The 24,226-nt window shown below is 40.1% G+C and overlaps 1 protein-coding gene across 1 annotated transcript in view; it reads left to right on the forward strand.

Moving 5' to 3' along the window:
- Positions 1–24,226, forward strand: part of LOC131976598 (G patch domain-containing protein 8-like) — a 42,891-nt gene that overhangs the window by 4,229 nt on the left and 14,436 nt on the right. The gene's annotated exons all lie outside the window — the stretch shown is intronic.

Genomic DNA, 24,226 nt, shown 5'->3' on the forward strand with positions numbered 1-24,226 from the left:
ACAGTCATTATGCAGTTATCTTGTTACAAGCAGTGACAGTTTGAACATCCTCTCTTGTTGACGCCCTTTAGTTCTAGTAAAAGACTGTAATACTGCATTAACCAATCTAAATCCATCCCATCTGAATTAATTCAAGCAAACAACATGAGTGGAAGTGACTCAGTAGATTCCCTTTCAACAAAAATATCTAGATTCAAGCTTTCAGTGTGCTAAAGTGTTTCTGAGCAAAACATTGAATCCACAGCAGCTTCAGGGATTATATCCTGACCTCGATGTTCCCAGTAAAAATAAAAATGTGGAGTAGATATTTTTCTCTCCTTTCAGTGGCTGTCATTCATGGTAGGAAGGACATAATTTACCTGCAAGTCCATGTCCTAACTAATGTAGATAAATCCTCATGTGGAAAGTTTCTGCTGCTGGAAAATGCTGGCTAAGTAAGTAAGGAAGGTTGAAAAAAAAAAAAAAAAGATGTGCTTTCAGATTTATCCATATTAGTTTAGACATGGCCCAATTTATGAGCCTGTCAGCATGATAAACAGGCTGTGGTCAAGAAGTTCAAAAGTAACCTCTTGTGTAAGGAGGGAGAAAAAAAAAAACCCTGAGCCGAGAGCGGGTGAGTTTGAACACACCTCCTCAAGACTGTTAGACATGCTGAGCAACATCTTTTGCTCCTGTCCGTTCCGTTGTAGAGGATGCAGCGGCAGCCAGCACAACAGCTAGCAGCTCTTTGATTTAGCTTAGATCAGTAGAGTACAAAGGATATCACAACTGGGATTTGTCAGGGGCAACTTTTTGTGTCTTCACTTTGATAAGGCATTGCAGCATTAAGAAAACACTGTGGTGCCTATGAGCGGTAAAAAAAAAACAGCCGTCTAGACACACAACCGCCTTTTTTTCCCCTCCACAACAAATCCTCTTGTGTTTGTTAAGAGTTCTGCGCTTTGTTGTTTGAATAGCTTCCCTGTGGAGTGCTGCGGTATGTCTAGATTAGGATTTTGCTCATTACTACTTTATCATCAGTAATTAGTCATTGTGATAGGTCTTGCGGACGTGTCTACATTCCCATTCCCATATGCATATTAGTGCTTAATCATCATTCGTCAGTCATTCTTCCAACTCTCATTAACACTTCAAAGGTTTTTTGTGTTCTTAGTGTCCACATGGAGGGACGGAGGAGGAGAGAAGTAGAAAGGTGTGTGCAACAAGGACAGGTATAAAACGCAAAAACGGCAAACTGTCTCCCACCAGCTTTAATCAACCCATATTTACAGTTAGGTATATCCTCAGCGGCTGTCGTATTTATAAAGGATGTAAAAGTTAAATTAGGTTATGGAGTGAAAAAGCAAAGGGGGAAGTGAGGATACAGAGTATAAAGAACAACCAGGTCCACTTAGGATGGGCGGGTCAAACAAATAGAGCACCTTGAACCTCATATTTAAAACACCAATCGTTATGTTAAGGCAGTGATTCCCAAACTTTTTTAGCCGCGCACCCCCTTCTGTGTCCCAACCTCAGAAAAACCCAAAATGCAATAAGCTTTTTTTATCGCCACATTAAAGGCAGCATGTTTAATCATGCTCAAATGACCACACATATAATTAGATAATCACCATAACAACAATGAGTTGTGAAGTTGGGGAAAAAAGTTTATAATATTTTGAGCCACATTGAACAAAAAATGCAGCAATTTTAAATGAGCGTGGAGCTAAAACAACCCGTCATCATAACACAGGTTGGAAAAATGGAAGACGCTTTATTTTGAGATGAAGTGCATTTTGAATAGCCTGCATTTATTAATTAATTACTATTACAGTTTTTGATTTTACATTTTACAAAGGAAGTGTTTATTTACACTTCTTTATTGTGTGGGGAAAAAAATGTAATTGTGTAATTATCAGATCGCCATTACATTTTTCATCTCGCGCACCCCCAGGTGTCCACGCACCACACTTTGGGAACCCCTGTGTTAAGGTATAAAGATGTTGTGATCTCCTGCCACCAGTAAGGGAGCTAATTCTGATTATGCTCCTGTGGGTTATAGTAGGGGGTATGAACTTGGGCTGCTCAATATATTGTTTCAGTATCAACATTGCAATAAGCAAAACATAGCAGTTGCAGTTACATATCATGTTAAATAAGGCAAATTAACTGAAACGTGTCATGCTACAACTTTTTTGCTGCTTGACACAAAAGAAAACTCACACAGTTCTCATCTTCCATGACTGATTCAGTGTTTCCCATTACCTAGAGTTTAGGTAGGCCCAGCACATAATATGTTACACTTCTCAATGGATGGGGTCCACAGAGTCTGCCCGGGGGATTTAACTTGGTGAGTCAGGGACATCCATTTGGTGTGGGAGGATTTGCTCTTAAAGTACACCAGATTGATACACTTCGCTTTAAAATGTACAAAACTTTCTTCCAGGGGAGCATGCTCCTGGAATCCTCTAGGGCTGAAAATTCCTGTAGGCAATTTTTTTCATATCACAATTTTTAATGCAGAAAAAAAAATCATATTGTCAGTTTTTTTTTTCCAATATTGTGCAGCCTGAGTAGGCACAAACAACATATGTGGCTGTGTGGTTTGGGAATGACTTAGCCAACTAGAATTTACAATAGAAAAACACCCAATTAACAGTCATCCATATGCTTTACATCCTCAGCTGCAAATGATTGCTGCATGCATGGTTTGGGGGTTATTTTAGAATAAGAAGGCTCTGGAGTTTTTCTGTTTTTTTTCTAGTTTACATCACTTTTTTGGGCAATGCACATTGTTTCCTGGTGCTCTCTTTTTTACTCAACATTTCTTGATGCAATCTATTTTAACAAATTAGCCATTTCAAAAAATGGTGGTGGACATGTCCCCTGTGTAAATCACACCTGTGCTTCAAACAGCAAATCCAAATGTATACACAACTTCCTTTTCTTTTTCATTTCCCTTTAGAAACTCCCTCCTCTATAGAATATTATAGCCTTGTGTGTGCGCATATTTAGCTGCTCATCCATTGAAGACCACTTTGATGTATATTTCACCACCGTTGCAGAAAACAGATGAATCGTTTGCTATACAGCACGGTGTCAAAGTGAGTGCAAATGTGTGTGTGTGTGTGTGTGTGTGTGTGTGTGTGTGTGACTCTACGTTTGCACCCTCGTGTCTTCATTGATTCCGCAGGGAGCTGAACAGTGTTTATGTAAATGAGGTGGCATTTAAACATATGCCCCGAACAATTATCTTGAAACAAGTATTTAGCTGCACAAAAACACGGCCATGTTCGGAGTGAGTCAAGTACTTAGCTACAAATATTAAGCCATCATGAGGGGACAGAGGTGAGACGAGCCAACTGGCTCACCATTTGGCGTGCCAGTTTGCTTATGGGTGTAAACAGGATATGCAGGAATCTTTGTGCACTGTTAATGATGATCATAATAATAAGTGATACAGGCTCAGTATCAAAGAACTCCCAGAGGATGATCAAGCTGGTAATAGCATCTTGACATTTATGAAGTTCGACAAATGTCAGAAAAAGATTAGTTAAATGTAAGCCTGAGATGAAAAGGTGTTTGTGATACGAGCTTTAAAGCAGCTATGGAACTATTGAATCTTGTATCATCAGAAAAGCTGTTTGAGAGTCAAGGCCCCTAACGCTGCAGTCACTCACATTCATACAGTGTAATGTTAACACACACACACACATACACACACCAACTCAGTCATCAGTCCCTAGTGGAGCACTTTGAGAGTGAGCAGGTGAGTGCTGCTGAATACTAAAGTCCTGTATGACTGGACCATTCCTGCTGACCACTGCAAAGTGCTCCCACTGATCACCGCTAATGTCCTCCATCACAGTTTACACTCAACACTCCAGAGAGAGTGTGTGCACGAGTGTGTGTTGGGGAGAAAGGTGGATAATTGGGACAGATGGGGGAGATAGGATGAGGAGAGAGACGAGGGGAGAGGGGGGGAGTCAGACAGTTGGCATTGATTTTAACACTCTCTCAAGCCTTTATTGACATTTCATTTAGCTAATGAATTCATTAGTGCTTCATAGCATAATAACCTCTACTTGATAACCAGGATGGCTCCCCAGAGGATCTTTTTACTCTCAGTCTTTTCTGACTATTCCAAACTCATTCTCAGCTTTCTTTGATTTTTTATTTTCATCCCTCCGCTCCATCTCTGTTTCTTTTTCTTTTACCTGGCAAGTTTCCTTCCTGTTTGTTTGTGCTGCATTGTGTAACTTGTAAATGAACCCGTTGTTTGAGGTGACATAACCTGCCAGTCTCTCAACAGCAGTGCAGCACTCCTCCGGAGCGATGGAGAGAAAGAGGGAGACGAGAGATGTACAAGTGCATTCATCTCTGCCTATGTATAGGAGTCTTTGTGCTTCTGCTCGAGTGTTAACGCCGGCTTTGTAGTGCTTGTTCACCTCTGAGATCAAGATGATCTTTATTATATTCAATTTACTGACAATTGACTCACTCTTAATTTGTGTATCTCTGACCTTCTGTTGACTGGAAACACAAGCATGCACACAAACAAACACACACACACACACGACCCTGACTTACACACACAAATTGATCACACTTATGTTTGCATATATTTACAACACTGCATTCAGACTAAGAGTTCAGTCACACTTAAGATGTTGGTTTATGAATCGGAAGCAACAATTTTTTTGTGTTTGCGTCTGAGAGGTAAAATCTGCTATGTGGATGTCTCTGATGCTGCACTGACCTGTGTGAGCTCTGTGTGGGTGTGTGTGAGCATGTTTGGAGGGCATAATGTGGGCTGAGAGTGTTTGTCTGCTTCTGTTGATTTAACATTTGCATCATGAAGGTTTAAAACATCTGTAAAGTGCACATTCTGTATTAGTTAACATTATTAGACATGAGTGACACACAAGTTATCATACGTGCGTAAACGTGCACACGCACACAGCAGATGGCCAACCTCTCATTTTGTCTATTACCTCGGGACAGATGTTTGTCTGTGTGGTCATTAGTGATCGCAGCATCAGATAATTACCTGGAGACACACCAGCACATAAACACACACACTCACATACAATTAGTGAGTGTTTGATAATTACAGGATGTTTGATGAACCATCTGGAACACCAGCACAGGTAGAAACTGAAAGACACGCTCAAAACAAAATCATACGCACAAAAGCACAAATTATCAAAAAGAGAGTATCATTGCCCGCCAAAATAAAAGTGGATGGCAAGACGACAGGTGAGAGATGAAGAGATGAAAGCGTTTTTGTTTCATAGTCATTAAGATGTCATGTCTCATTCAAGGTACGGTCTTATCCTCTTTTATTCTCCTTGACTCCACATCCTCTATCTCTGCCTTTTTTCTTTTTTTAAACATCATATGCCTCTGCCTGTCTGTCTCTTCCTCCATCCATTTCTCCAGGCGATACCTTTGCTCTCATCCCCCTCTCCCTGACTCTCCTTTTATCTCCCTCTCCTATTGCTTTTCGTCTCATCTCTCAAGCCCATTCATTTTTTAGCAGGTCAATGGTTCAACTGTTTAGGCCTTTAAATCGTGTGTGTGTCTGTGTGTGTGTGTGTGTGTGTGTGTGTGTGTGTGTGTGTGTGTGTGTGTGTGTGTGTGTGCGCGCGCATGTGTGTGTGTTCGCGTACAGTACACCTATATGTGAGTTTGTGTGTGTAGGCGATGGGAGTAATATTGCAGTAGCAATATTGCTGAAAAATCCTTGAAGGAATGAAAGAAAAGAGAGGGCGTACTTTATTTGCTGGTCAGTATTTTTGTTCTTCAATAACCCCCATTTTATTCTCTGGCTCTGCTTCTTATCCTGCTGCTCTACCTGGATCCATGTTTCCATGTTTTCATGTGCTGTAGCAGCAGATGTGGGGATACAATTATAGCTCCATTAACCCAGCTTGTGTATGTGCCTGCATGCTCGTGTGGGTGTGTACGTTACACATATTTGCACCTGTGTGCTTGAATGCCTTCGTGTGCCTCTGACACTGACACACCAGGCTGAGGTTAAGAGCAGCTCAGACAAATTAATTATCTTTTCTCTGGAGGAGAGATGACTCACTGAAAGAGAGGCTGTGAACCAGCACCTCATGGTTGAGCAGAGGCCCAGGAATTACTCTGGGCCTAGTCGACACCGAGGGGTCTCCTTCTGAATAAAGCGACTTGGATTTCATCCTCAGCTTGATGCTCAGATCATAATTTTTTTCTCACTTTTCATGTGCATAAGGCCGATTTATAAAAATAACTGCGACTGAAAGAAGTCGAGCAGGCACGTTGCATTTATAGATCAAAGTGGCAGAGGAATTTTAATGCATATGAACAAGTTTCACTTCCCTGAAATCGTTGACATAAGATCAAGGCTTTCATGTTTTGCATTGCTGTGCCTTGCACAGAATAGGCTGTTCTGGTGCATAGTGCGCTGCTGAGTACACCAATACACTCACACAAACCCCTTTATAGCCTGAATTAGGAGAACTGAGACTGAAGTAATGATTTAAAATCTATTACAAAGCATGTGTATGTGGCAATTTGTATGTTAAAAATTTCATGTGGATGTCTGCCGTCTAGAAAATGGGGATTTATTTTTTATTGACATGAGTACTTGATGTTTGAACTTTAAGAATCCCATTCAGTCAATAGTTTGAAAGAATGATAAATGCTTGCAATCAAATGTCAGTGTGGCTTTGAGGAGAGGCTTTCATGTTTCTGCAGTCTCAGCCACAGGCTCCTAACCCTGACCTTTCACCTTTCTCCTCTGACCTCTGGCGGAAAGCCCCGGAGGAAAATAAGTGATGAAAAGGTCAATGTTAGGGTCAAGGATTCAGAGAGATGAAGAGGTATTATTGAACTATTACCTTATTATAGCTCTGTGTAGCTGGAAATATACTGCTTATATGTGCACACATTTCATACAGTAGAGTGTCCTTGTACTGGAGTATATCATGATACTAATGTATCAGCTGGTATTGGCCTATGTGGCCTATGTGGCGTATGAATATCACATAGAAAAAGAAAGTTTTTTTTCATTCCAGCTCAAAAACTCACTATATCTGCTGCCATAATTACAGTAATCAGTGATTTTTTTCCCTCTCTCATATTGATATCGGCCTCAAAAATCCCATATCGCCAGGCTCTATCTTGTACATACAAAAATACAAGATGGACAAAAAAAAAAAAAAGCAAAAATCCATGTAGTGTTATAATAACATTGTGTGTGCTCTCGTGTGCTCATTCTGGTGTGCTCTCATGTTTATTTATCAAAGCAGATAGAACCTACTAGGACATTCTGATAGCACGGGGTTGGTCATGCATCAGTAACAATGCATCAAATTATATCAGACTTACCTCCACCAGCAGCACAAGCCATGATGCAGACACTAATAATTCATGCCGTTTGCTTCCACCAGCCTTCACATCAGCCGCGATGCAGAGAACAACCCGCCGCAATTATCATGAGCAGCAGCATTCCTGTGTTTAGCAGATTGGAGATGCCAGGCGCTCAGCTTAGCGCTGTGCAGAAATGTCCTGGCTGCGCATTGCCAGGATGGCAGGATCACAGTGGTCTGAAAGCAGCCTCCAGCTACCAGCCACCAGGCCTTGGCTACCTCCTTTACATGGGCAGGGTGCCGCTTTCCTCTGTCTGTTTGTTTGTGTATGTATGTTTGGCGTGATTGTGTGTGTGCGTTTCTGCATGAGTCAGCTTTGGGGCCTTCTTACCCTTGCTGTGAGGTATATTCTTACCCTGTGGTATGGGATTAGTCACAACACTGAATGGGACGACATGGAAACAGCAGCAGGGGAGGAGAGGAGAGGAGAGGAGAGGAGAGGAGAGGAGAGGAGAGGAGAGAAGAGGAAACCCCCACAAAGATGAAAAGAAACATGTGGGTGGATTGTGTGAGTGCATGCCATGGGTATTCATCAATTTCCCTAAGATTCTCCACTTTGGCTCTGCCGTAAAACCCAGCGGCAAGAAGTAAACACGAACTCTGTAAGATCTCCTTCTCTCTGCCTCTTTTTGTTACCCTCTCTGTCATTCCTCCCGTTTTCACTCACTTCTCTCCACGTGTGAAGTTAGCGATGTGTGTATGATTGTTGGGATTACATGTGCAAAACGTGTCAGGTATAATGTGAGGTCCTGAGCATGTGATCTTTCATCATAAGCCCCATCCTGCATTCTGACATAGATGACATAGTTGTGTGCTTTTGGAAAAGCTTTGTAATAAATAAAAGGAAAAAAAGAAAAATGAGTAAGCGCCATGCTTCACAAAGGAAGCCAAAATCTATGAACTTTGTGTGTGCGGCTGCATGTGGGTGTGTGTTTGTGTTTATGTGCGAGCGTGTGAAAAATAGCAGCGTGTGATTTATGTAAATGAGTGTCACCGGCCGAGGAGGAGGCAGAATTCCCAGGCCTGATGAGTGGCTTAATGATTCATCAGCCTGGCTAAGGCAGGCATCAATAATGGATGACAGAGTGGGTCATGCAGGATTGCTCGCCCCTTGATTAAAGTGCTCCACAGCTAAACGCCTCACTTCCTCCCTCTTCTCACCCTACCTTCTGCAAGGATAAAAACAGAAATGTGCCGTACATGCACACACACTTGGTCACACACACACCTTTCCTATCTCTTCCCAGTACAGCCTTATGTCATCTCACCTCTCACATGCTTAATAAGCTCTCATCCCTTCTTCATCTCCTCATTCTGCTTTTTTGGTCTTAATCCAATCACATAGAAGGAGAGAAAGGGGGTAGAGGGAAAGGGGGAAAGAGGGAGATGGAAAGCGTGGGAGAAAAGAAGAGAAAGCCACAAATGAATGCTTTATAATTTGTCTGTTCAGAAATGGAACCTTTCTCTCTGGAGATAAGACAGCAACATAAATGTTCTTTCTCTCTCTTCCACACACAGAGCGGAGGGAGTCGTTTTCTCTCTGTCTCTCTCTTTAAGCTGTATGTGGGTGTTGGTGTGACAGGACAAATCTCTGTCTATTAGGAGACATAAACCTCTAAACCCCGAGCTACACGGCCATACATACTAATGCAGCCATACAGAGGGTTGGATAGAAGTTGAGAACGATAGCGAGGACACACTGAGAAAGACGGAGATGTGGAGAGCAGAGAGATGGAAGGAGGCAGAGCAGGATGCTGAAAGCAGAGAGAGTCCTGGCGGGATTTCAATCCCTGGCCAGCACAGGGTCTTAACTGCTACACAATCTTTGAGCACAGCGAAACCAGCTTTAACAAAGTCGGACTGACGTTCACCACAGAGTAGATCATAGAGTTTGTGTGTCCCTGTATGAGTGTGATGATGTTGTACTGCACATCCATCCAGCCTTCCTGTCTGTAGTATCATTAGCCATCCATGCTCTCATACTCTAATGTACCAGAGAAAGGATCACTCACTCTTATTGGACACACTCTTGTTATTCCCTGATAGCACAAATGAACCACACAGAGCCAACATGCACACGCAGACAAATGCTCACCAGTGCTTCAAAGCTTCAAACGAAACCGCAATCATAAATGCCTGAAAGACAGCAATCATTCCTCAAATTCACCGACAGCAGCAACTCATCGCTCTCACTCAGCTGTCCTCGCCCCCCCCCCCCCCCCCCCCATCTGTAAGTTTCTGAGTTGGCGAGACTTAAGGCGTGCGGCGTGTAATCTGCGATAGTATTAATCCTGTTCTTTAAATCTTCCCAAACTGATTACCTTCATCTTCTTAACTTGTCTTTCACTCTAATCTGTATCATCACACTGACGGATTACGGCTCCAGCTTGATTAACAGATAGAAACACAATCTTTCTTCCTTTGAGGCAGTCAATCAGGCAGTCAATCAGACTCAACAGACAGACAGAGTCCTGTACATTGTGTGTGTATGTGTGTGGGTGTGGGTGTGTGTGTGTGTGTGTGTGTGTGTGTGTGTCAACTTAACTTTACTGTATATCCATTTATCCATGCAGGGTTTTCAATTGTGTCTGCAATATAAATGTCAAGATTGTATGGTCCATATAATTCCATTTTTCTCCCAGCTGGGAGTGAAAAGCATTTAATACTGGAGATGACATTTAGCAAGAGAGGAGAGAAGCCTGATAGGCACACAGATGGAAGGACACATACCTGACAAGGGCTTTTAATGCATGAAAGACGACAGCAGAAAGGAGAGAGGAACTGACAGAGACAGTATAAAAATATTATTTAAGACTACAATAGAAAAAATACCTGAAAGATATGGTTTGAGGGGAGAATGTGGAAGAATCAAAGATGATCACATCTCAGCAATCTGGCCATCCAAGGCCGTTTTTATGTCATTTTATACTCCAGACATCAGTTGTGGAGGGAGTATAAAAGAGGAAAACAAACGCTGTAAGACAAACAGACTGTATACAAAATATACTTAAGAGTATATCTTTTGTTGATATATGTATACATTTCAGAGACTTAATGGTTTTACACACCAGGGGCGTAGATACATTAATCATTCATTCGTTCATTAATCTTGTCTGCGGGGGCGCTGGAGCCAATCCCAGCTGACATTGGGTGAGAGGCAGGTACACCCTGAACATGTTGCCAGACTGGCCATGTGAAATAAACAACATGAAAATGTGAAAGACTCACCTGCAAAAACTTTGCATCATAACTCTTCACACCAGCAGCGAGACATCCGCGAGGCTTTCGACATGTGTTCAGCTAAAAAAGTGCACTCAGTAGAGTTGAGATTTCCACCAGGTGTTGAGAATCATAGCACGGATTGACCCAAACTCTGCTAAAAAAAAAAAAGCATTTTAAAAATTGTGTGCTTCTCATCTGGCAGACAGACATGACAAAACATGAATTCAGACTTTGTACGTACCAGCATCATGTTGTTCTTATTTCAGCATTCTTTTGATCCATTTTTGTTGCAATTAAATAACAGCAATATCGATTTATTTCGGTTTTCCTATCCTTGCTGTAGCAACTTCAGCTGTGTGCACCTCCTGATGATATTATCAATCCAGAGGGGCCAGAATTTTTTTTCTCCGACGTATCTGGGAAAGCAGTGGCGGCATTGTTTACACTGGTGCATCTCAAATCTGATCCTGAGGTCTAAATGAAAAGCATTACATTTCTACTATGCACATGCTGCATAGTCCAAAATGTGGCCCGCAACAGACTAGGTAAGACCTGTTTTTAGCTTAGCCAATGATCAGAAATGCTTTTGTTATCTAACTGAAGTAGCTGTAGATCACTTTCGGCCACTAGCAGCTGGAGGAGCCAACAGTCAATGACAATATAAAACTAACAATAAAACTGCTCCATCAAAAACTGTGATTCACCTCAACCATAAGAGGTCCTTCAGCTGACTGACATAAATGTGCAAAAACATACAGACGGGCCTACACTTAATTCAATTTTCAATTCAATTCAACTTTATTTATAGAGTGCATTTCATGCACAAGGCAGACTCAATGTGCTTCACAATGTATATACATAATTACAATTAAAAAACAAAACAAAACAACAGAAAACAAGCAAATACAAACAATTAGAAAAAATCAATTACAAATTAATTGAAGAGTGCAGGTAGACAAGCTATGCCATATTCACCACAAACACACTTACTTACTCACACATGTGCACCCACTCCCACAACCACACGTACACAGTTCAACCGAATGCTGTTGAAAAAAGATAGGTTTTTAATCTGTTTTTAAAAAAGGCTACTGATTTGGCAAGTTTAACTGAGTCAGGCAGGGTGTTCCACTTTCGCGGGGCATAAACACTAAAAATGGTGGTAATAAAAGGTTCAACCATGTTTTTATGCAGGTAGAGGACCAACTACCAGGTTGGTACTAGCCAGTTGTTAAAAGACAAAGCTACTGAGTTTCCTTTTAGCAAAATGCTCCAAGTGAATTTGAGTTCACTCCTGTAAACAGTTACACAGTGTTTTTGTCAAGGACTTTTATTGTGAAAGCTAAGAAGAGAAGGATTGGATCTGGTATGCCTTTGTTAGCGTTTAAAGCAATATGAATACCAGCTTGGTTCACTCAATGAAGCCTCTGCATTGTTGTTTTATAATCCACATAAGTATACAAGACAACGTGACTGTTTGAATGCCTTTATTCATGTTGCAAAAAAAACATTTTTTTGGGTCCTAGGAGAATTTTTTTTTTTGCGCCATGTAATATTTGTGTTACAGAAATGTTTTGAAGTGTGGGGGGAAAAAAGGTGTGTTGTTAAGGCCTTCAGGCCTTCAGTTCACCTCTCTGTCCTTTATACCTGCGTCCTTTGTCTCCATGTAATTGGTTTATGATGTTCTCTTTAATGTGCACTGAAAGGAAGAGAAAGGAACCCTTCGCCTTTTAGAGAAACAAATACTAGTCCCCGAGGAGCACAGTGAGTGAGTGGTAGGATCATAAAAATACATTAAAAGACACAGAAGAGACCAGAGTTTGTAGAACGGCGGGGTACTTTAGGAATTTGCATGCATGCTTTCAAGCATTTGTGCTTCTGCCTTGATCCCACCCAACACAAATTTTATCCACAAAACAGCAAGAAAGAAACTATTGGTCATGTTTGTTCAAGTGGAGAAAATGTCTTAAGATTTATTTTTTATGTTTGTCTGAAAGCTATGCTCTGCCCCGGTGAATCAGTTCAACTTGTCCTGCACGAGCCAGCAGCTGAGCTCTCATTGTATTCAGGATGACACGAACACAGACAGATTGAGAGAGGAGGGGGAGGATGTGGAGAGGTGGCTAGATTTTAAATGTGGCACCGAATAGGATTGATCAATGATACAGCGCATGAATAACTCTGCGAAAACAAGGGAGCCCTGTTGAATAAGGAGGAGATGGAGGGAGATAGAGAGAGAGAAGGCAGGCAGGCTGGACAGATCAGCACACAGGCTCTTTGGCCTTGCATTATGATGGACAGAGAATTAAATTTTGATCGCTCGCTGAGTGATTGTTTGGTCAGGCCTTGTGACGAATCAAAGATTTATGACTCAAACAGGAGAACGGTGGGATTCCTTCATGCCACAAGCTTCCTGCTGCTGCCCCAGACAAAAGCAGTGCAGTTATTTTGAGGCCTTTGAACACCCTCCCCTTATTATTTTTCACCATGTTTTATATTTGGATGTGATATTTCATGGGCCGCTTTCCTCTAGCTTTCTCCTTTTTATAGACAAGTTTGTTTAGGTCTTAAAAATCTATCAGCAGCATTGGTGCCTGCAGATGTGTTTAGAGTACATTTATTTTTAACAGTACAACTGTTACACAGTACTGTAAACAGAGTGTGAAAGCAGCACTTACTGTGTAGCCTGTAACTATTTAGCCACACATATTTTCTGGGTTTTTTATGTGCTGTTGTGTATTTGATTGAATACAAGGTTAAAGTGCTGACATTCACCCTTAAGTGTTTCTGAGGATGCTTATGCTCATATTGAGTGAACATTGTAAAACATGCAGCATTCAATTTTATGAATAGTCAATGATCCTAAACACACAGACAATGGAGATGTTTTTTCAAGGTAAAACTGAACTTTTCTTAACTTACCAGATCGGTCTCTTGATTTCAATCCAGCTGAACATCTGTTTAATTACTGAAGGTAAAACTAAAAGAAAAAGGCCCTGGAGATTACTGCACTACCATCCTGACATCCTTACCTGGGAGGCTACTGATGCCTGCTGATGTCTTGGAATTGCAACCAAATGTTAAATATGCTGACTTCAGTAAAGTTTAAGTTTGTTGTAATTTCATTGTTAACTTTGGCTTACCAAAATCAGAAGTTATGTTTTAAAAGGGTTCTAATTTTGGTATGCTTAAAGCTCAAAGACAACTAAAGATGAAAAGTATAGATCCTTTTTGTTTGTTAAGTTAGTATCTTTGTGAGACTCTTGTATTATTTATCTTATTGCAGTTATTAAGAGATATATTGTTGAAGCTAGATTTTCTAACAGAAGAGTTCATATTTAGAACATTATTTCATATTATTTATTCATTTACTTGAAAAGAGTCTACGAGAGCTATTATTTTGTTACAAGTTTTTACAGATTTCATTTTATTTTATTACAGAAGTTAATTTTGCACCATTGAAGCATAATAAAGCATGCTCATCAACCTTCGAGAAGCATCAAAATATGGTCACCCTATTTTATCTAAACTTAATTGCATAAATGGCCTTAGATTAAAGGGGCACACCACTGATTTTACACGTAAAGAGTTTAACAACAAATGTATTTGTAAAAATTAGGACTACTCAGCCACTCTTTGTAATCTTTTTAAAATATGAAAATTATGTCATCAGGGCTATCTCTTACTGGACTTGAGACTTAAAGTTCATAACAGAAAGTCTGTCTGTTTCCTCTGCATGGCTCTACTCTACCTGACTCACATTCGGTCCTGGATACATTTCTCTATTTTATCTTCCACTGTTGATAGTATGCATGGCATGCTCATGAAACTGCCGTGATCTCACCTTTAACACTCGCTGAATCCTTGTCTGCACAAGGAAAAATGTCAGCACTGTCAGTGTACATCATAATATACATACTGTGTTCACTGTAGTGTATGGCTTAGTTTCTAAATCTGGGATCAGTGAATAAAACAATTGCAGTCGCTATTCAAGGTAGCTTGGCTATTTAAAAATCTAATTTGTGCAGGATGTCCCGTGTCACATTAGTGATGATTCTCTGTTGTTCCCCATGTTCAGTCCACTCAGCAAAGTCCGCTTTGTTGTTCCCACAACCACAAAAAGAAAGTTAACTCAAAATGTTTTTCATGCAGATCCCCTAAAACAGCGGTTCCCAAACATTTTTAGCCGTGCACCCCCTTCTATGTCCCAACAGGGTTGACGCACCCCCAATCCCCCACACCTTCAAAAAAACAAAATGCAATAAGCTTTTTTATAGCCATATTAAAGGCGGCATGTTTAATCATGCTCAAATGAGAACACACGTATAATTAAATAATCACCATCACAACAATGAGCTCTCGTATTTGAATAAATCTGAAACAGTTTCAATATAATACAACAAAGTTATGTTGAAGCTTCCACTTTTAAGAGCAAAGAGGATGATGACAGGCTCAGGATCAGAGGCAGAAAGCAGATAATTTGGGGAAAATGTTATAATATTTTGAGCCGCGTTGAACAAAAAATGCAGCAAGTTTAAATGAGCGTGGAGCTAAACAACCCGTCATCATAACACAGGCTGGAAACATGGAAGACGCTTTATTTTGAGATGATTTTGAGATGCTAGCATTTTGAATAGCCTGCATTTATTAATTAATTACTATTACAGTTTTTGATTTTACATTTTACAAAGGAAATGTTTATTTACACTTCTTTATTGTGTGGGGAAAAAAATGTGTAATTATCAGACCGCCATTATATTTTTCATCTCGCGCACCCCCAGGGGTCCACGCACCACACTTTGGGAACCCCTGCCCTAAAACAACATAAATCACGAAATCAAAAGAGAAACAGCATCTGCTTACCAATATATACAATAAATAAACCAGATACTCACCTCAGTCAGGTTTGCAGTGTTAAAACTGGGAACTCCTGGAGAAACTGGTGAGGAAATGTAAATTCACCAGAATATTTCTCCTCTTGACTCACACTCCAGAGTTGGCAGCTCCTGGAGAATCTCCAACTGGCTGGTCAGTGCCATGAATATTGACACATTTCACTCATACTATTGTGCTAAAAAGTAAACTGCACTGGGTTGAAATCTGGTGACTGTGAAGGTCTTAGCAGTTCATAGAGTGGTGGACAAGATTAACATTTGTTACAAAGATGCAGACTCATTTTAAGGACGATGCACTCCTGATTTCAACAAGGCAACAAAGGGCACAGGGCAAATTAGCTAATGTAATCCCTTCATCATTTATTCATCCAGTTTTCTTGCATGCTGCTCAACTTGAAAGGTCAGAGGGAGATGGAACACTTGGTTATATTTTGAGCAAGACACAAAGGAAAAGAGCGGACTAATGCTGGTGATTCATGGTGTAAAGGCCGGTGCCCAAGATAGCACGCAGTTTAGACAGAGACGTGAGTCAGAGAACACCTTACACTGGCTGATTGAGATACATTCTGTGCTTTTCTGTGTACCTAGTGGTAAGCTCGTATTGTGAATTATTTCAGGCTGTCTACTGTCTCCTTCACAGAGTTGTTTGCTGGCAGTGTGTTGGATGACGTAGCTCAGTGGTACTAACACATCTGTCCTTTTGGCTGTAAAGAAACCGTATCTACGGTCGGCACATCTGCGGTTTTGGCGATGGTGGCTCAATGTGCTTGTCTTGGCCATACTTCTAACTGGCTTTAATGATCTGGAGCACACAAAAAAAGTACACAAAACACTATCAGATGGTTTCACATAAACAAAAACACATGCTGGAGCGCACATGCAGAAGCATACACACACACATCAAATGAATAAATGTGGGGTACTGGCCATGGACGCATATTAAAGGCAGTCAAGGGAAATGCATTATGGCTGAAAACATCATCTCATTAACAGTCAGCTATCCTGTTTGGCAGTCTGTGCTCCTGTGTGTGTGTGTGTGTGTGTGTGTGTGTGTGTGTGTGTGTGCGCGTGTGTGTGTCTGTCACCAAGATCTACAGGTCATTACAGTAACAAGCAACTCAGCCCTCAGGTCAGCTGTCATTAGCTACAGAAGAATGGCCAGAAATCAACACGGCAGCGCCAGACTCTCACACCGCCAGACTCTCTGCACATGTGCATGTGTGAATGTGAATGTATGTGTGTGTGTGTCTGATGGAGAGAATTACTGCAACACTTTGGAGACGGGCAGAGAAGAGAAGAGAGAGGCAGATACATGTAAATAGACTGAGAGACGGGGACTGAGCGGGACAAACAGATTTGCTGAATTATTTTTTAACACAAATGGAATTGTTTCTATTCATTACAGTGGCCAAGTTAGGGTGATAATTATAGCTGAAGATAATTAAAGGCTTAATTGGGCTTGATAAACAGTTATGAATTGTTTATTGAATTGTTCTCACAAGGCACAGTAGCAATTATAAGTTCTCTGAATTCATGAATGTCCTGCAGTTTAGCCCTTCGTCACTCTCTCGTCTCCTCTCCTCTCCTCTCCTCTCCTCTCCTCTCCTCTCCTCCTCTCCTCTCCTCTCCTCTCCTCTCCTCTCCAAAGCATTGTGTAGCCGTATTCATTTTAAAAAGGCAGATAACCTTTTCTTGTACTTCTCAAAATGTTGCTTTGTGACAGGCAACAATGTATTGAGGATACATTTTTTGCTTCTTTTCATATCCTGTCGTTTAATATTTCTTTGCTTAAAAAATTGTATGAATACAGTAAATACAGTTGATATTTAAGTGTCTGAATCACAGACACATGCATTTTTTTAGTCAGTTGGTTGTTGTATTTCAATTGTTTTTGTCAAAAATAAAACCAATACTTTAATAATTAACCTTCAGCCTAGCATAGTGTACTTTAACTTATAACCATCATAGCAAAATTAGACTAACTAATTTATTCTTGATATATTATTAATTATGTTAACAATGGCATCTGGGAAGAAATATTATTGTTTGTTTAGGAAAGTTCCAGTTAAATTTGCATATTGTGTAAAATAAAATTATATATTTTTCTTGGATATTAATTGCAGCTTTTTGTCACAAGTACAATCCACATTAGTTCTTAAAAGCTTATCCGTTGATTCCATTATCATAAAGTTTTCAGTAATTTTAGGCAAACATGCACTCAAGAAATAGTTCCATGTATTAAAAGTGCATTGGTGGAATTGAGTGCTTTTGTTTTTGGTCCCCCAGGACCCCAATACATCCAGGCTCTAATTAAAACAGAAACCAAAAACAATGGTATGAAATTATTAGGAAACTGACTGACAAAGTCATTAAAAAATAAAACAAATTACTCCAAAACATACACTACTGGTCAAAAGTTTTAGAACACACCAACTTGATGGTGAAAATGAAAATGATGCAGTTTAATGTCTCAGTGTACTCTGAAATTATTGCACATTTGCAACATTTAAAATTCTTTATTGAGCATGATAGTGTTTTGAAAGTAAAAAAAAGATTCAAAATCACATTTTATGTTGAACTAAAGGACTAAAAAAGACACAAAATGACCAAAAAAAGACACAAAATGACAAAAAAGACACCAAAAGACACAAAATGACAAAAAAAAGACACAAAATGACTTACAAAGACATGAAAAGAATTCAAAAATGGACAAAATAGCCCAAGACGCCATAGAGTTAAGTTGTTAACCCATTTCTTGTTCCCTGAAAAAGGCCTACTTGTATAATTCTGAAATGTACATTATTTTTCAGTTTTGGTTAAGCTTACCTTTTTTTATTTACCTCTGGCAGTTCACCACTTACCTTTGTACCCTTTCAAGCTGTTCATTTGACTTGAACTGCTTGAATTTCAATAAAAAAACTGGAAAAATTGGGGTGTTCTAAAACTTTTGACCGGTAGTGTATGTCCAAATAGGTTGTTTGCTTCAACCCTTACATATAACCCACAGGAGCTCATCAATCTCTGTTTCAAACATGTTGTTAAGTTGTGAAATTGTCATGGTTTGCTTTGGTTTAGGCACCAAAAATACTTGCTTATGGTAACTTAAGACGTCCTTTACAATTACTACGACCACTAGAAGTCACTGCTAACAATAAATATGAATATGGGTCCTTTTAAGCTGCAGTACAAACAACCTATGGGGGAGGAAAGTCTCGAAAAAAAAGGAATGATGGAATAAAGCACCTCTGAGATATGATGAAAAGCATGCCTCTGCAGTCTGTGGGTACTCCAGTTGGTAGAATAAAAGGTAAAAATAGCAACATGAGTAAATGAACAGAGAAAATATGTAACCTTTAAAAAAAAAAAAAAACAGGAACCGACGAGGAGAAGTTCTGCAAATCATGATAAGACGTGATAGCAGATAATATGCAGAAGCAATGCGTGATCATGGCGTTATTACAGACATATTCAGCACTATAGAGGGTTCATAAAGAATCATAATGATAATTAGAACCTGGTCTCACAGAAATCAGTGAAATAGTCACGGAATCACTCAAATTTCCGTGAAACTGACACAGATTTCGCTACAATGCAAGTTAATGACAGTCATATCCCGTGGCTATTGGTTTGTTCCAAGTCACGTGACTTTCAAGGTCCCGGCGGTCAGAACAAAAAACATGGCGGACAGTTCTCTCATTTTTAGTGAAAAAAATCAATATTTTGACTTAGTTTCTGCATAAAAATGGATTTTGATCACATTTCTAGCGAGAAATATATGTTTTATTTTCTAAAAATTCACTCAGTGAATGTACATAATCACTTTGTATGTTGGTATAGCCACGGGATATGACTGGCATTAACTTGCATTGTACAAAAATCCGTGTCAGTTTCACGGAAATTTGAGTGATTCCGTGGCTATTTCACGGATTTCTGTGAGATCATTTTGGATAATTAGCATGTAACCTTAAATGGCCTGGGCTTGTATCATTTCTGCAACTGCAATTACTGTAACAATGGTTTCCTCAAAGTAAGCCATATGCATGAAGTTTTACCATCTCTACCCCCTGCAGAAGAAGTTCTCCTCAGTTAATATATTTGAACAGAGAGAATCTGTTACCAGCAGTAATGTAGCCACTGGGCTCTCTGCCTCCCTCTCTCTCTTTCTCTCTCTCCCTCTGGATTTATTATGCATGCTGAGTGTTATTTCGGCCTATTTTTTGCTACTTCAAATATGTTTTGAATTTCATACGGAACCAAGATTGCAATTAAAACTTGTGTTGCCCTGCTGTTAACAATTAACACATCTGACCAATTTGGTCTCACTACGACCAAGCCAAAAAATTCACACTTCTCTGCAAATGGTATTCAAGCATGCACCACTTGCCTATGCTCATCTAGTCACAGTCACTAATCCACATGCTGATAAAAGCAGAAAGAAAAACAGGCACAAGGGGGACGGAAAAGAAAAGTGCAAAAAGCAGCTTTATAATTCTGCACATGCATATTTACATCACAATCTCATTCTTTATGTGTATTGAGGGCTTATCTCATCATAATTGTAGGCTTAAATAAAGTTGTTTTTATTCTTTATTTATTTATTTTCCTCACACAGTGACATCCCATTTGGTTAAGCCTATAGTTGATCTCTTCCCGCATTATGTCCCATCTAAACATCCCCTTTTAATGGGAATGGTGTCAAATTAAGGCAGTAAAGTGTTCTCAAAACGCTGTGTCAGAGTAAGTGTTTGTACTATAAGTCTGTTAGTCCTCTCTCAAACTCTCTCTAGGATGAGTCTAGCCATGCATGAAAATGCTGTTCAATATTTAATTACAACCGGCGAGAAAGTGACCAGTGAGACGAGTGAAACAATTAAGCGCAAGTACAGTAGGTGTCTGTACACGCGTTGAATTCCTTATTTGAATGTAATTGATTGCATCATAACAAATTGTGCAAAAATTACACTGCACTGAACATATTCAAGTCACTGCACATGAAGTTTACACGATTATCTTCATCTCTCTGAGCATTAAGGGTTCTGTAGAAGAAATTCAGGACATTAAGTTAGCACCGCGGATAATGCAGCAAAGTACAGAGTTTTTAATTAAAGTAGCGGTCCATTACTGTTTAACTGGTCACCTGTCAATGCTTTCATATCTCCTTTGCGCTTGTGACAGCGATGGGGTTGTCTGCCAGAAACTGACATTTAATCCAGTTTTAAGCCACATTTTATGAAACACTTTTTTAGATGTGGTTGTTTTTAACTTAGTCACTGGACATATGGATGTTAAATAGCTAATAACAAACTATTCAACTATTATCTAAACAGGGGTGATATTGAGTGCCATTTTCACATTTTCTTTTTAATCAGTGTCCCAAATAAACATTAAGGTTGAAATTAAGTTTAATTATGACACTATATCAACATTTATTTTTTATTTAGTCTATTTTTTTCATTCATGTAGGCCATTGGCTCCCAACCTGTGGGTCCCAACACCCACTACACTCAAAAAAATGATTCAAGCCCTTCTTAGATGTGACACATTAATGTATTGTTTGTCTAATGAAAATATATCAATTAAACTCAAATCAAAAGTAGTTTGAGAAGTGTAACCTAAATTGTATTAATTTACTCCCCTGTCCTTCCCTTCAACCCAAAAAGAATGAGTTTCAGTTTTCCAATTCTATGTTTTTAGGTTGAACGAACACAATTTCTTTATTTTAGCTCTCCTCGACATAAATGAGTTGACGTAACTTAATTTAAATACAATACATACATGTTTTTAATTTGAGTTCCACCAAATGTAAAAAAGTGAGCTACATTAACTTGCTAATGCACTTCTTTTGAGTTTGGGCTACATATATTTGTTGGATGGAAATTCTGCCCACAATTGAATTGAGTTCATCCAATGACTTATTTTTTTAAGTGTAGGATTCGTTAAACTTCACAGGGGGTCCAGAGAGCTTCTTTATTTTAAATAGTTTAAAGCTGTGTTTTGACCAAGAAAGATCCAGGTAATTAGTCCAGCCGGTACTTTTGAAGGTACAAAGAGGTTATGAAAACATCACATCAGAGTTGAAATCAATGACCCTCCCACCCATCCAGCAATCTGGTTCGGCAGGAATAAACTTAATAAATAGTACAAGGTAGGTACAAATTATAAGCAGGGTTCCCATTTGAGTGTACTGCTTTAAATGGCATGCACTCATTTACAAAATGTTGCAAAAGCAGCAAATGTCAAAAAGGGAGAGTTAAGTAACAATCAGAAATATGAGCACTATTCAAGAATGTTGCATGCAGATGTGAGGGCACTACAACATTTTCAAAAAACTCTCTTGTTCATTTATTGCTTGTGTTCCACTGGTTAAGCCACCGTGTGCCAGTCGTGGCAGCCGTGCCTAAGGATGCTGAGCCCTTATCAAAACCATTATCTGAGTCTCTGGTTCTCCGTATGTCTGCAGTCTTTAAGGTCAACAGACAGAGAATTCTGAAAAGCTTATTTGCAATCTCCACATCTTCCTACAGCATCCTTACAACTTATGTGGGTCATTTTTGATTTTATAAGCTATAAAAGTCAGATCAGCAGAAAAAAGCAAGAGGGCAGTTTGAATGTGTACAATGGCTCTGACGGGGTGATTGCATCAGAGAGGGGCTGTTATAGCTTCAATCTGCAGAACTCTGCAGAGGTTCCTCAAGGGACTTTGTCTCTCTGAAGAGTTTTTCATGAATACATTGTATATCATTACTTTCCTGGGCACGCATTTTCAAACACTGACACACCACGTGTGTAAAACACTTTAAGCGTGACCTGTTCATTTCAACAGAAGCTCTAAACATTGAATTACATGCGTGTGTGTGCCTGAAACTCCAGTTATGGTTCACAACGACTCTTATTTGTGGCATAATTTCAGCTATGAAGAGGAATAACGTGGCACTTCTCCCACCAATTGGGGATAAACGAAAGAGGGAGGAAAAAAGAAGCATAAAAACACACACCGCCGCACACAAACACTCACACACATAATCATGCAAACAATCACTGTCCATTCAGGTCTGCACATATCAGTCGTGCTTCCTCTGCAAACAGATTTATGCTAGTGAGGTAAATTGAGGTCTAGATTAATTTAGCACTGGTATATCAGGTTGACAGACTGTGTGTGACCGTGCATGCATAAGTGTGTTTGTGTATATTTTCTAAGTGTGTCTATGCATTCTGTGTTGGTGCATCAGGGCAGAAATGCTATGAGCTGTATATATTGAAACAAAATGAAAGCTCTCCTGTTTGAGTTTAGTATTCAGCAGGAAAATGGGCAATCACATGTCAGGATTTCTCTGACATCAACAAATTATTAACACACTTTCATGCAGTCACACCTTTGCTCTCATGTACATACACCCCTCGTGCCGCATACATTTTTCTCTCTTCAAAATAATTACCCTGACAGAACACAGAGAGGTGAGAAGAAAGGGTTAGGGGGTACAAAGCAGAGCGTACACACACATATACACACATATAGAAAGTATGTGAAGACGTGCACTTACACTGCTCCTTTAATCTTGCATAAGGTTGACAAATACACAGCCTTCATTATCTTAATCTCATCAGGCTGGCAGCACTCATAGGAAGGCCGCTCTGGGTGATTGGATCATTTGCTGGTCGTGACTTAAGCCTGCAAGGCAGATCGATAAACACACACACGCCCAGAGCAACACAGGATCAATGTATATTAGTTACCTTTCTGGTGATTTCACTATAGGAGAGTCCTGACAGCCTCGTCGTTCCTTCACCTGGTGTGACTGAAGGCCAGATGGAAAGAGCCAGAGGAAGGACATTTTTTTCACTGTGTATGTGTGTGTGTAAATGTGTGTGTGTGTGTGTGTGTGTGTGTGTGTGTAGTTAGAGAATACCTGGATATATCAGTAATATGTGTGAAAAGTGATGGCGTGTACAGCACAGATCGTTAGACTCTGTGGTAATAATGCTAGGTGTTTGTGCGTGTCTCTTTGTGTGTGTCTGCCAGGGCAGGCAGGGGTCATTTCCTCTCTCGCTTGCATTCCCATCCTCCCTCTCTTTTCTTCTCACCTCTGTTCCTGTGTGCAGGCATATTACTGAAGCAAATTGGGGCCAATAGACTCTGTCACTGCATGACCCAAGGCTCACCAAACAGAAAAGGAGCAAGCCAGACAGAGAGGAAAAGGCAAATAGAGGGGATAAAAGGAGAGATAAAGGAAAGGAGAAAAAGAGTGAGTTAGAGGAAATAGGGGAACAGCAGAAGAGTTGCGGAAAGAAAGGGAGAAAGAGCCAGGAGATGGACGGAGGGAGGGAAAGAAGCAGAGGAGGATAGAGAGTGAGAGAAAGAAGTGACAACCTCAAATTAAATTCCCATCATGTCAGTGTAGAACAGAATTCAATAGTGTTTATTGGCAGCCCCCTGCCTCAGGGAAATTACATTCTGAAGCAGAGCATGGCATGAATGCGCACATACTCCTGAACATGAGCGCGCAAGCACACACATTTATTGTACACAACACCGTGCATGTCCTCGGACCAGAAGAAGAAGAAAAAAGAAAGCCCTCTGGCTGATGTGAGCACGCAGACAAGCGATTTATCCCCTGAGGTCCATGTGCCATTTGCACAGTGCATGTGTATATGTCTGTCCATTTATGCAACATGGTGTGCGTGTGTGTGTGTGTGTGTGTGTGTGTGTGTGTG

Source organism: Centropristis striata, chromosome 8 (genome assembly GCF_030273125.1).
Source record: "Centropristis striata isolate RG_2023a ecotype Rhode Island chromosome 8, C.striata_1.0, whole genome shotgun sequence".
Lineage (NCBI taxonomy): Eukaryota > Metazoa > Chordata > Actinopteri > Perciformes > Serranidae > Centropristis > Centropristis striata.